General features: G+C 41.2%; 1 protein-coding gene across 4 annotated transcripts in view; it reads left to right on the forward strand.

The window, feature by feature from the left end:
* The window catches only part of fhip1aa (FHF complex subunit HOOK interacting protein 1Aa), a 195,130-nt gene that overhangs the window by 33,115 nt on the left and 149,933 nt on the right, over positions 1–12,082 (forward strand). Inside the window, exon 1 of one of the 4 annotated variants that reach the window (XM_043699714.1) lies at positions 1,121–1,183. The exons of the other annotated variants lie outside the window; for them this stretch is intronic. The gene's annotated coding sequence lies outside the window, so the exon portion shown is untranslated. Of the gene's footprint in view, positions 1–1,120; positions 1,184–12,082 lie in introns of those variants that run through there. 4 annotated transcript variants of the gene reach the window in all.

Raw genomic sequence — 12,082 nt, forward strand, 5'->3', positions numbered from 1 at the left:
AGAGATCTGGGAGTTCTTGTACACCAGTCAATGAAGGTAAGCATGCAGGTACAGCAGGTGGTGAAGAAGGCTAATAGCATGCTGGCCTTCATAACAAGAGGGATCGAGTATAGAAGCAAAGAGGTTTTTCTGCAGCTGTACAGGGCCCTGGTGAGACCGCACCTGGAGTATTGTGTGCAGTTCTGGTCTCCAAACTTGAGGAAAGATATTCTGGCTATTGAGGGAGTGCAGCGTAGGTTCACGAGGTCAATTCCTGGAATGGTGGGATTACCTTACACTGAACGACTGAACCGACTGGGCTTGTATACCCTTGAGTTTAGAAGATTGAGGGGATCTGATTGAGACATATAAGATTATTAAAGGATTGGACACTCTGGCAGCAGGAAACATGTTTCCGCTGATGGGTGAGTGCCAAACCAGAGGACACAGCTTAAAAATACTGGGTAGACCATTTAGGACCGAGATGAGGAGAAACTTCTTCACCCAGAGAGTGGTGGGTGTGTGGAATGCTCTGCCCCAGAGGGCAGTGGAGGCCCAGTCTCTGGATTCATTTAAGAAAGAGTTGGCTAGAGCTCTCAAGGATAGTGGAATCAAGGGTTATGGAGATAAGGCAGGAACAGGATACTGATTAGGAATGATCAGCCATGATCGTATTGAATGGCGGTGCAGGCTCGAAGGGCTGAATGGCCTACTCCTGCACCTATTGTCTATTCTTTGAACATGATGTACATAGACTGAGCGTTTAATGTACCGTGCTAAGTGTGAATTTTCATGAATTATAGAAGATCCTTGATAAGATAGTAAAATAATCGAATCCTAATGAAGGTTATGGTGTGCTGAGTCCAGGAGCAACTACAGAATGAATATAGAGCTGGCTAAAAAACAGGAAACTAAGGCAAAGTGTCAAAGGTAGGTACGCCGATTCATGGAAGATGGGAAGTGGTGTTTCACAGGGATCTCTGTTGGCACCAAGTTTGGTTTAATATACTCTGACCATAGTCATCAATCTACTAACGCCTTGTCAAAAAGTCTTTGAAAATCCAAATATACCACCACTACGTCAAGTAGGAACTTTGGTTTTGAAATCTGTACTGACTGCTTTATTTCTTTATTTTGAAAGCAAGAATACAATACTTTCCTTGAGGGGTGGAAGATCTGGGATCAAGTCCGACTTGCAACAGAGGTGTGTTGTAACATGTCTGAACAGATTGATTGATTAAAAATATCTATAATATTTTTCTTGCACATTTTTGAGGGAAGATTCCATTATTTTTCCTATCGCCAATGGTAAGTGAACATGTTCTTTGTTCCTGAACATATTCTATCTCTCTTTATTAATTACTGGGTTCTTTCAAAGACCGGTGAATAGGAGTGAGACTGAGACCAAACAGGAGTCTTTACTGAAATCATTTAGGACATCTTAAAGCTAAAGTTAAATTTACTGAGAGTAGATTAGGCCTTTTACACAGTATTGCAACCAAAGCTTGTTTATATAGTATTCTTACAGTTATCTGTCCCTACCATAGTAAACAGATGTTTTCTTTGCAGAGTATTTACTTATTCTACCTCCTTTACACAGTTAGCAGGACTCTCGCAGGCCTGGCAGCATTTGCTGACATGTGCCTCTTGAGTAATTCATGCTAACCCGATCATATTTGCTATCACGTGCTGCTTTAGTCATTCACCTTAATCATCCTAACCACCTTCAGTTGCTGCCCTCCACATTAATGAAAAGCAACAGATTAGTTGGCACAAATAGCATAATTGCATTCCAGGGAAAGTTAGGCAAGTGCATGAGGGAGAAGTAACAGAAGAACATGCTGCTTGGTTTATGTGACATAGAATGGGAGAAAGCTTGTGGGCAACATAAACACTGGTGTAAAACACTTGAGCTTAATGGCCCATTCCTCACCTTCAAATTCGATGTAACTTTGAAATATGATGATGAAAGTGTTAATCCTTTGAACAAGTACTGTCACAGGAATACCGCTTTCTCAATATATGGCCTCCTCTTCTCTTTGCTTTTCTCTTTTTTTCCCATTGTCCTCCTGTCTAAAGCCATGGAAAAATATTAACCAATAACTTGGGTAGGAAAAGTGTAGGCCATTCAGTTCGATCATCTACCTCCGTGTACTTTCCTGCACTTTCTCCATGTCACTCAAAGTTATTAGTCTTCAGAAATCTATTGATTTCTACCTTTAACCTGCTTAATATTGAACTCCCATGTTCTTGGGTAGAGAATCCTAAAGATTCATCACCCTTTGAAGAAATTCCTCTCCATGTCACACACTGGCCTGTGCCTTACTCTAGATCATGTTCCCTATTTCTAGAGTTACCAGCCAGGACAAAATTCTGATTTACACCCATCTGTCACACCCTCTAAGAATTTTCGAAGTTCCAATGAGATCACCTCTGATCCTTAAACTGTAGGAAATACAGACCCAGTTTCCTTAATCACTTCTCATGAGATAATCCTGCCACTGTAACCTCCCTGCTGTGGGAAGAATATCCTTCATTTGATAAGGAGACCAAAACTGTACACAGTACTCCTGGTGCAGTCTCACCAAAGCTCAATTTATTTGCAGCTGGACATCTTTACTCTTGTACTCATATTTGCTTTCATTGCAAGGGGATTTATCATTTGCCTTACTGGTTGTTGCAATGTAGCTGTTAGTGACTCATGAACAAGGATCCAGGTTCCTTTTTGACAACAGTAGTACTTCAAAAACAAGACAAACCTTTCAACCTTTAACAAATATTTGGTCATTTTTAGCCAATATGAATAACTTCTTACATTATACTCTTTTTGCCATGTGTTTGCCCAACCTGTTCAAGCTTGCTTGAAGTCTTCTTCTTGCATCTTCCTTACACCTTACATTCCCACCCAATTTTGTCATCAGCAAATTTGGAAATATTGGAAGTGGTCTGTAGATTCAAATTATTTTATATAAATTGTGCGCAACTGTGGTCCTTGCCCTGATCCTTGCCTACCCCATTAGTAGCAGTTGGAGAACCTGAGAATCATTTGTTTCTACTTAACCTCTGTTTCCAGTTTGTTAACCAGTTCTCCAACCACACTAGTATATTACCATCAGTCCCATGAGCTCCAGTTTTACTCACCACCTGAGTGGGACTTTATCAAAAGTCTTCTGAAAATCCAAATACATGGCATTCACTTGTTCTCTTTCATCTATGCTGCAGATAACATCCTCACAAAATTCCAACAAGTTTATCAAAAAAGATTTCCCTTTCATATATCCATGATAATTTTGCCCAATTATTTTCTAAGCATTCCATTTTCACATTGTTAGGGAAAATGCTAGAATTTATTACAATCTAATAGGCCTGTGGTTCTCCATTCTCCCTCTCCCTGCCTTAAATTATTACATTTCCAACTGTTAGTTTGAAGAACCTTTGAATGTAATTCAAATTTCTATGGATTATAGAAATTTGAATTATATTCATCAATCAATCCATTATCTCTATAGTCACCTCCTTCAACACTGGGGTGCAGCTCATTTGGTCCAGGGATCTATCAACTTTCAAACCAATTAACTTTTTGAAAAGGTACCTCTTTACTAAGGCTAATTTCCCTCTGTGCTGCAGCACTTCTATGACTTTTTAAGCTTACTTCAGGTTCTCATCACCCAGTCAACCTTGTTGAAACCCTTTTGAACAGCAGTTAAATCCCTCTCTGAGAGAATATTAGTCCTGGTTGGGTTGTTGAGATGTAACCTGTCCATTTCTTACAGCTCCATCTGTCTTGGTGTCTCTGAAAACGAATGTCTTCCCTCCTACAGCAATTATTCAGCCACATGTTCACATTTACAGTTGTCCTATTCAAGTGCCGCTCAGTTTCATCTTGTTTTTGAAGTGCTACTACTTCATCACTTTACGAGCTCCCTAAAATCTGCTTTCAGCACCTCCGTGACATTCTTGACCCTGGCACCAGGGAGTCAGCATATCATCCTGCAGAAATGCCTGCCTTTTCCCTAAACTAACAAATTCCCCCTTGATATGCTTTTCCATACTTTGTACCTGGGGAGAAAGTGAGGTCTGCAGATGCTGGAGCTCAGAGATGGAAATGTGTTGCTGGAAAAACGCAGCAGGTCAGGCTAATGCCCGAAACGTCGATTCTCCTGTTCCCTAGATGCTGCCTGACCTGCTGCGTTTTTCCAGCAACACATTTCCATACTTTGTACCTCCCTTACTGTCTAACTGAGCCAGATGTAGTGCCGCAGGTTGGGTTTTCACTGCACACCACTGAGGAACCGACCCAAAACGGCTGACCGATTGGGGACACCTGCACTATCTGCTGGCTTTCGCTAAATTGTTCAGTGTCCACCCATTTCACATTGTTGTGGTGTGACCAGCTCCATAAGCATGCTAACCACGTGGACCTGCGGATGTACCTCAGAGACCCTGGCTGTTCCTGGAGGTTTGAAACCCAGAACTCCAGGTTGCACAGCTGGTGATACTTGCTGCTGATGTCTTCCTCCAGCACAGATTGTACGACAGTGATTTCCCACGTGTCACAGGCTGTACGTTCCACTTGGCTGAGCTGCCCTGCCATATCATAACTTGACATATTTATTTAAAGTGGAGTAGCTCAACAATTACTCAGCAACCAGTTCCTTCTGATAAATCAAAGTAGAAGCAAATATCGGAGGTTGTAACAAAAAAAGGAAATATCCCCACATCCCCCCACTTTGTGTGAAACCCCCAATCACCAAACTGTGTTGCATGCCGCACTGAAATGTCAGTTTAACTGCAAAGAGAACAAACAATGTAGCAGGGAGATTGATGAACTAGTAGGCTTCTGATCGGTCAAGCTTGTTTATCTGTCTCAGAGGCTAGAAGAAACTTATTTTCTTTTCTTAACCAACTTTGAGCATTAATTGTAAATAGTAAGTACTCCCTACTCCCAATAACCTGCAGGGAGATGGGGAAAATCCATAGGGAAAGCAACAATGGATTATTGAGAAAGTGGGTTCAGCAGTATTATCAGTGCTGTACAGGTAGTTCTGGGATAATGCACATTTCAGTAATCTTGTAAATAAATTGTTTTGTTTAAAAGTGATTTGACCAGCTGTATTGCTCCTGGAATATCCACTTCACACCTGCTTAAAACATCTAGCAAAGTTAGGGTCTGGGCTACCTTCTTGAAATGTTTTGAGGGGGGTCTGGCCTGGTCCATGACAATTGTTGCAAATCTCAGCGAGGTTTGTGCTTCAGAACTGGGCTGTGATCTTTTCCCCTTCAGTACCTCTATTCACTGAGTTCCTGATATCAGCCTGACCTTATAGAAAGAGAATGTTAATCGTCCTTTGCTGGTGTCCTAGCAGCTGACTTGAGGCAAGTGTTGACAGTGGTTAGAGAGCAATCCAAGAGGAATGCTGTGTGGGATGGCAGGGAATTCTAATGATGCAAAAGGTAAGATCAAAAGAGATTGGAATAAACAACCAAACCTGAGAGTTGACTTTCTGTGTATCAGTCAAAATATATGCAATCAGAACTGCCAGAGTAGGAACTAGCTTAATCTTATTTACTATTCCCAGCCACTATACACCAAGTTATCAGGCAAAGCTGTGTCCTGGTGAGACATGGGGCCATCCATGGTGTAATGACTAAAGATCAACATAGACATAAGTAATTATAAAATATATGCGGAGTTTAGTTCAGAATAAAAAAGAAGTTTGTGCTGAAAAGAGTTTCATTAATACAAACTCAAGAAGAAACGTTGTACTACTACTTGAGATTTATTTCTTTCAAATGTTGCTTTTACCAGGGAAAAAAACCAGTTGCTACTATTGTAAAAATGCTTTCCGTTTTACTACATTCATGCTGTTTCTACCCAATGAAGAAAATCCTTTTTGATTGCATTTGTGATGTTGAATGCTGCAGCTTCTGGACTTTAATTACTAATTTTGACAACACTCCATGTTGATCAGAATGCCAGTTGCTGCTGAAGGACATGGTTGTTTGCAGGTTATAATAAGGAGCCTATTCCTGACTCACATTTTATTGTGTTCAAACTAATTTATGCTGCTGGAGTTTAATCAATCACTGTTTACTCCTGTGCACAATACATTGAAAAACAATGCATGGTTATAATTGCTTGAAATACGTTATGCAAGTGTTGGAATTTAACAGTGACCGGAAGAAAACTCACTTTATTACACATTTGTCATGAGCCCAGGGAGGTTTCAAGCAGTTGTTAATGTGACCCTGAAACACTGCTCAACATTGTTACTGGGTTGGAAAAAATCCTTTAACTTGGCTTGAATTCAGCTATTAGGATCTGGATCCAGCATACCAGATGGTATTCCGGCTGATCAGCGAAGGAACATATTTGACCTTAGAATAGAATTGATATGTCTCTGCCAACACAATCCTCTAGTGTTTCCTAAATCCCATATCAGAAGGGTAACACTCCCAACACTGTTGGAGAGGAAAAATGTGTTTATATGCAAACTTGTGTGAGGAAAAACAGTGACTTAAGGCAATATGTAAGTATAATTGAAAGAAATCTCACCATGACTGTATATTTTGACATGGACAGTGATTATCAGCAGCAGTTTGTTCGTGAACATTAAGGTAAGACTCGACAATTAATTTTCTAAGTCTGAGAATCTCAGCATGGTGATGGTGGGACAGGTGAGAAGGTTGAATTTTCACCAGGCGTGAGTGATTTGACCACTTCCCTGTTTAATGTGCTACGCGGAGCTGAATTTCTAACACAGAATTCACATTTAGCAGGAGAGATGCTCCATCACAATGTGAAGTCAGAAAATGGCGCTTCTGATCTCTATGTGCTCTTAGTTTTTCGCCAAATTCACTTGGTTGTGACTGAGATTTTTGTTTTTGTTCCTTCACTTTTCTGTCAAGCTTGGGACAGTAATACTTGAGACTACCACAGAACCATCAGGCAACGGACTTGCCTGCATTTTATAAGCTGTAGGGGTGGCAGTAGAAGTGGGTCATTCAGCCTATCAAGTCTCTCCTCCTTGAATGAATAGATGCTATGCACAAATGAATGCCTTGAAAATGTACCATTTGTCAGCCTTTTCTTGATGGTTTGTTTTTAAAGTTTCTGTTTTTGATACATTCTGTAGTTTGAAAGTTGAAAACATTTGAGTCCATTTCTTGAAGGAATGTAGATCCCCTGCCAGGTTGTGTTCTGAAAGTATTATTCCAGTCATTTATGGTTATTTGGAGACTGAGAAAATATTGCTGACTTTGCTTGGCTTTCAAAAAAATGTTGCTTCACCCAAAGTGCAACCCAAAGCAGTGGGGAAGAGGGGCCGCAGAGTTAATCCTTACTATCAAGCCATTTCCGCACTATCTGAATAAAGTGTAAAACATTGACCCTTCAGGAAGGATCCGAGGATGATAAACTATTCCATTTGCAGTCATTTCAGTGGAATGGAAGAGGAGTGTTTTATTTTGCATTCCCAAATTCTCCCACACTAAGGCAATGAATACAAAAAAGCTAGTCCTCTCCCTTCAATTCTAGATGTAAGAAACTAGTAGCTAATTTCTTGTGGGTTTCTAGTTTGCACCTACAGAATTAATAAACCAAAAAGATACTTCACAACGTGAAGACTGTTGTTTTAGGGGGGGTTTGAAGGTGGATAGGTTCCCAGGCCCAGATGAAATGTATCCCAGGCTGCTGTGGGAGGCAAGGGAGGAGATTGCAAGAGCGCTGATGTGAATTTTCAAATCCTCTCTGACTACAGATGGGGTTTCAGAGGGCTGAAGGTTGGCTAATGTGATTCCATTACTCAAGAAAGGTGGTTCAGGCTCTATCAGGGAACTCCAGGCCAGTATGCCTAACATCAGTGATAGGGAATCTATTGGAAAACACTCTGAGGGACAAAGTCCGTTTAAAATTGGATAGGCACAAATTAATTAATGATAGTATATCTTTGTTAGAGGGAGATCATGGCTAAGAAATTTGATTGTCTTTTGAAGAAGTGACTATATGTGTAGATGAAGGGAGGTAGTGGATTTAACTCACATGTATCTCCATAAGCTTTTGACAAGGTCTTGCATAGCAGACTAGTTAAGAAGCTAAGACCCCATGGGATCCAGGGCAATTTGGTGAAATGGATTCAAAATTGGCTTAGTGGCAGGAAGCAGTGTGTGATGGCCAGAAGGTGACTGGAAACCTGTGTCCAATAGGATGCTACAGGGATCAATGCTGGGTCCCTTTTTGCTTGTTGTCTACATTAATTATCTAGACATGAATGTAGGAAATATGATCAGTAAGTTTGTAGATGATGTGAAATTTGATGTGGTAAATAGTATAGAGGAAATCCTTAGCAGGATGATGTAGGCAGACTGATCAGATGGGCAGACCTGTTGCAAATGGTATTTAATTATGAGAAATGTATGGTGAAGCATTTTGGGAGAACAACTTTGCAGCAGAGCTTTGGATGTAGGTTTGCTCATTAAGCTGGAAGGTTCATTTTTAGACATTTCGTCAGACAAACCACATCCAGAAACCCTAGCCACTCTCCCGTCCCTCAAAGACATCTCAGAAATGACTGCCAGACGACTCAGACCCCTTGGCATCTTGGTAGCCCACCAACACACTAAAACAGCAGCTAATGAACTTGAAAGACCCAATGCAGACAACAAGCAAAACTAATGTCATTTACAAAATATCGTGCAAGAACTGTAACAAACACTACATTGGACAAACAGGCAGAAAACTAGCCACCAGGATACATCAACATCAACGAGCCACAAAACGACATGACCCTCTCTCGCTAGTATCCACACATACATATGAGGAAGGACACCACTTCGACTGTGACAACACATCCATCCTAGGACAAGCCAAACAGAGACACACACGAGAATTCCTAGAAGCATGGTATTCTAATTGGAACTGTATCAACAAACACATTGACTTGGATCCCATTTACCATCCCCTGAGAAAAAGAACAGGAAATGACCTCCCATCCCAAGGAAACATAAACACATAAATAGAAAGCTGGTCATGCCACCAGTGCTTCATCCGGAGGATAATGTTCCCTCGTATGGTGATGAAATGTTTGATAACAAACCTTCCAGCTCAATGGGCAAACCTACATCCTTTGCAACAGAGTGCATATTGACTGGTACGACCCGAGAGAGCAACAGAGGGTCAGAGGGATGTTGGTGTATATGTCCACAGAACCTTGAAGTCCGGTAGATAAAGTCGTTAAGAAGACTTATGGGATACTTGTCTTTACTCAAAGCATTGAATATGAGAAAGGAGGTGATGGTGAAGCTGTATATAATGTTAGTTCGGCCACAACTGGAGTATTATATGCTGGTCAGCAGCTATAGGAAGGATGTGATCGCACTAGAGAGGGTGCAGGAGAATTTCATCAAGGTTCTGGACTTTATAAATGGAGACATAAAGTACAAAAGCAAAGAAGTTAGAATAATTTTTCATACAACACTGGTTTAGCCTCAACTGGAATAAGTTCTGGGACACAATTGTTTTGGGATTTTGCAAAGATTTACAGTGGGGGAGGGGAGGTGTGCAACAAAGATTTCAAAGTGTGGAGAGACCTCAGTTGTGTAGACAGAGGACAGAATTCTCCTTGGATAAAACGAGAATTGTAGCACAGTGCATGCAGTTCTGTCGAAAAGCCATTATAGTGTTAGGGATAAGGTGCAGATTTACAAGAATGTTATCTACGTGAGAGAATTTCAGTTATAAGCAGGCCAGGGCTGTTTTCTTGAAAACTAAAGGGGGTGGGAGGAGAGGAACCTAATTGAAGTATATAAAATTATGAAGGGTCCAAATTGAATGGGTGTGTGTGTGGTGGGGTCGGGGTGGGGGACAAAATGATAAATTTAAGGCCAACAGTAGTAAGTTGAGAAGGTATTCAAGTAAGTATTTTCCCTTAGAAAGATTGTATCTAGTAGGCATCTGTATCTCAATGCATGCATTTAATGTTTCTGCCTCTATCATCTTAACATTTTAAATCACTCCGATAGACCCTTGAAATACCATAATCTACAAGACTATGATCCACAGGCTATTAAGTAGAATTAGGTTAGGGCACATTTTTAGCCAGTGTGGACTCAATGGACTGAAAGACATTTATAACAGAAAAAAATACCAATGATTCCTTGTCAGATACTTGTTTGATGTGATATGTTATGACATGGGCTAAACCCTCCCGCTTAATTTAAACCAGCAACACAGAAAAGATTTATATTGTGCAGTAATCTGTGAAAACCTGAGAGGCCAAGAACTAATTAAAGTAAAAATTTACAACCTTATTTCTAAAAGTATAGCAGAGAATAATTAACTAACAGCTATTTACAACTCCTTCCTCGAACCTATCTTTTACTTTCCCTTCTATAGTACTAGTCCGATAAAATCCCCGATTAAGACTTATTAAATATTCAAACTTCAAACCAGTCAGCTGTTGAATCTTCTCTTTATATCTTCCTCTGTCGTCTTTTCTTCTTCTTAGGGATTTCTGTTTCCCAGGTTACTAATTGATAAAGATGCTTTTTGAGAGAGCTATTCTCCGGACAGTCTTCAGATGCTGATGGATTGGCAGTTCTCCTTCCAACTGTTCAATATTTGCTGGTCTTATACCGCCAAGCCATCAGATTGTGTCATTGGCTTTTAAACTTGTCAATATAGTAAATTCAGACTAGATTGGAGTATGATATTTTTCAGGGTATAATTTAAACTGAATAGCCTAATTTGAATTTGTTTTGTCATCTCCAGGCGGCCAACTAATCGAGTTGTTTGACCAAATGTTACATTATATCTTGTTCAGAACACTTGGTGCTGTGTCAGGTAGATTAGATTAGATTCCCTACAATGTGGAAACAGGCCCTACAGCCCAACCAGTCCACACTGACCCTCCGAAACCCAAACCCATTCTGTCTAACTGATTCACCTAACACTATGGGCAATTTAGCATGGCTGATTCACCTGACCTGCACATCTTTGGACTGTGGGAGGAAATCGGAGCACCCGGAGGAAACCCATGCAGACAGTCGCCTGAGGCTGGAATTGAACCTGGGACCCTGGTGCTGTGAGGCGTGGGTTTCCTCCAGGTGCTCCGGTTTCCTCCCACAGTCCAAACATGTGCAGGTCAGGTGAATTGGTCATGCTAAATTGCCCGTAGTATTAGGTGAAGGAGTAAATGTAGGGGAATGGGTCTGGGTGGTTTGCGCTTCGCCGGGTCGGTGTAGACTTGTTGGGCCGAAGGGCCTGTTTCCACACTGAAAGTAATCTAATCCAAAGCTCACTTCTGGTGAAGGTACGACAACATAGCAGCTCCGAGGGAACTCTGAACTAGTGTGTATTTGTGAACTGTCACTTTAAGAGTCAGGTCATGTGATTTATGTGATGCCATCACTGGTTATTTTGGAGGGAAACTGCTCAATCCATCTTGGTGCCTGTAGAATGAGCATCTCCTCCAGTAGACTGTAGGGAAATAGATAATGACATCTTGCAAAATGTCCAGATTACAGAGGAGGAAGTGCTGGATGTCTTGAAACGATTAAAAGTGGATAAATCCCCAGGACTTGATCAGGTGTACCCAAGAACTCTGTGGGAAGCTAGAGAAGTAATTGCTGGGTCTCTTGCTGAGATATTTGTATCATCGATAGTCACAGGTGAGGTGCTGGAAGATTGGAGGTTGGCAAATGTGGTGCCACTGTTTAAGAAGGGCGGTAAAGACATGCCAGGGAACTATAGAGCGGAGAGCCTGACCTCGGTGGTGGGCAAGTTGTTGGAGGGAATCCTGAGGGACAGGATGTACATGCAATTGGAAAGGCAAGGACTGATTAGGGATAGTCAACATGGCGTTGTGGGTGGGGAAATCATGTCTCACAAACTTGATTGAGTTTTTTGAAGAAGTAACAAAGAGGATTGATGAGGGCAGAGCAGTAGATGTGATCTATATGTACTTCAGTAAGGCATTCGACAAGGTTCCCCATGGGAGACTGATTAGCAAGGTTAGATCTCATGGAATACAGGGAGAACTAGCCATTTGGATACAGAACTGGCTCAAAGGTAGAAGACAGAGGGTGGTGGTGGAGGGTTGTTTTT

The sequence above is a fragment of the Chiloscyllium plagiosum genome, chromosome 1, assembly GCF_004010195.1.
Source record: "Chiloscyllium plagiosum isolate BGI_BamShark_2017 chromosome 1, ASM401019v2, whole genome shotgun sequence".
Taxonomy (NCBI): Eukaryota; Metazoa; Chordata; class Chondrichthyes; order Orectolobiformes; family Hemiscylliidae; genus Chiloscyllium; species Chiloscyllium plagiosum.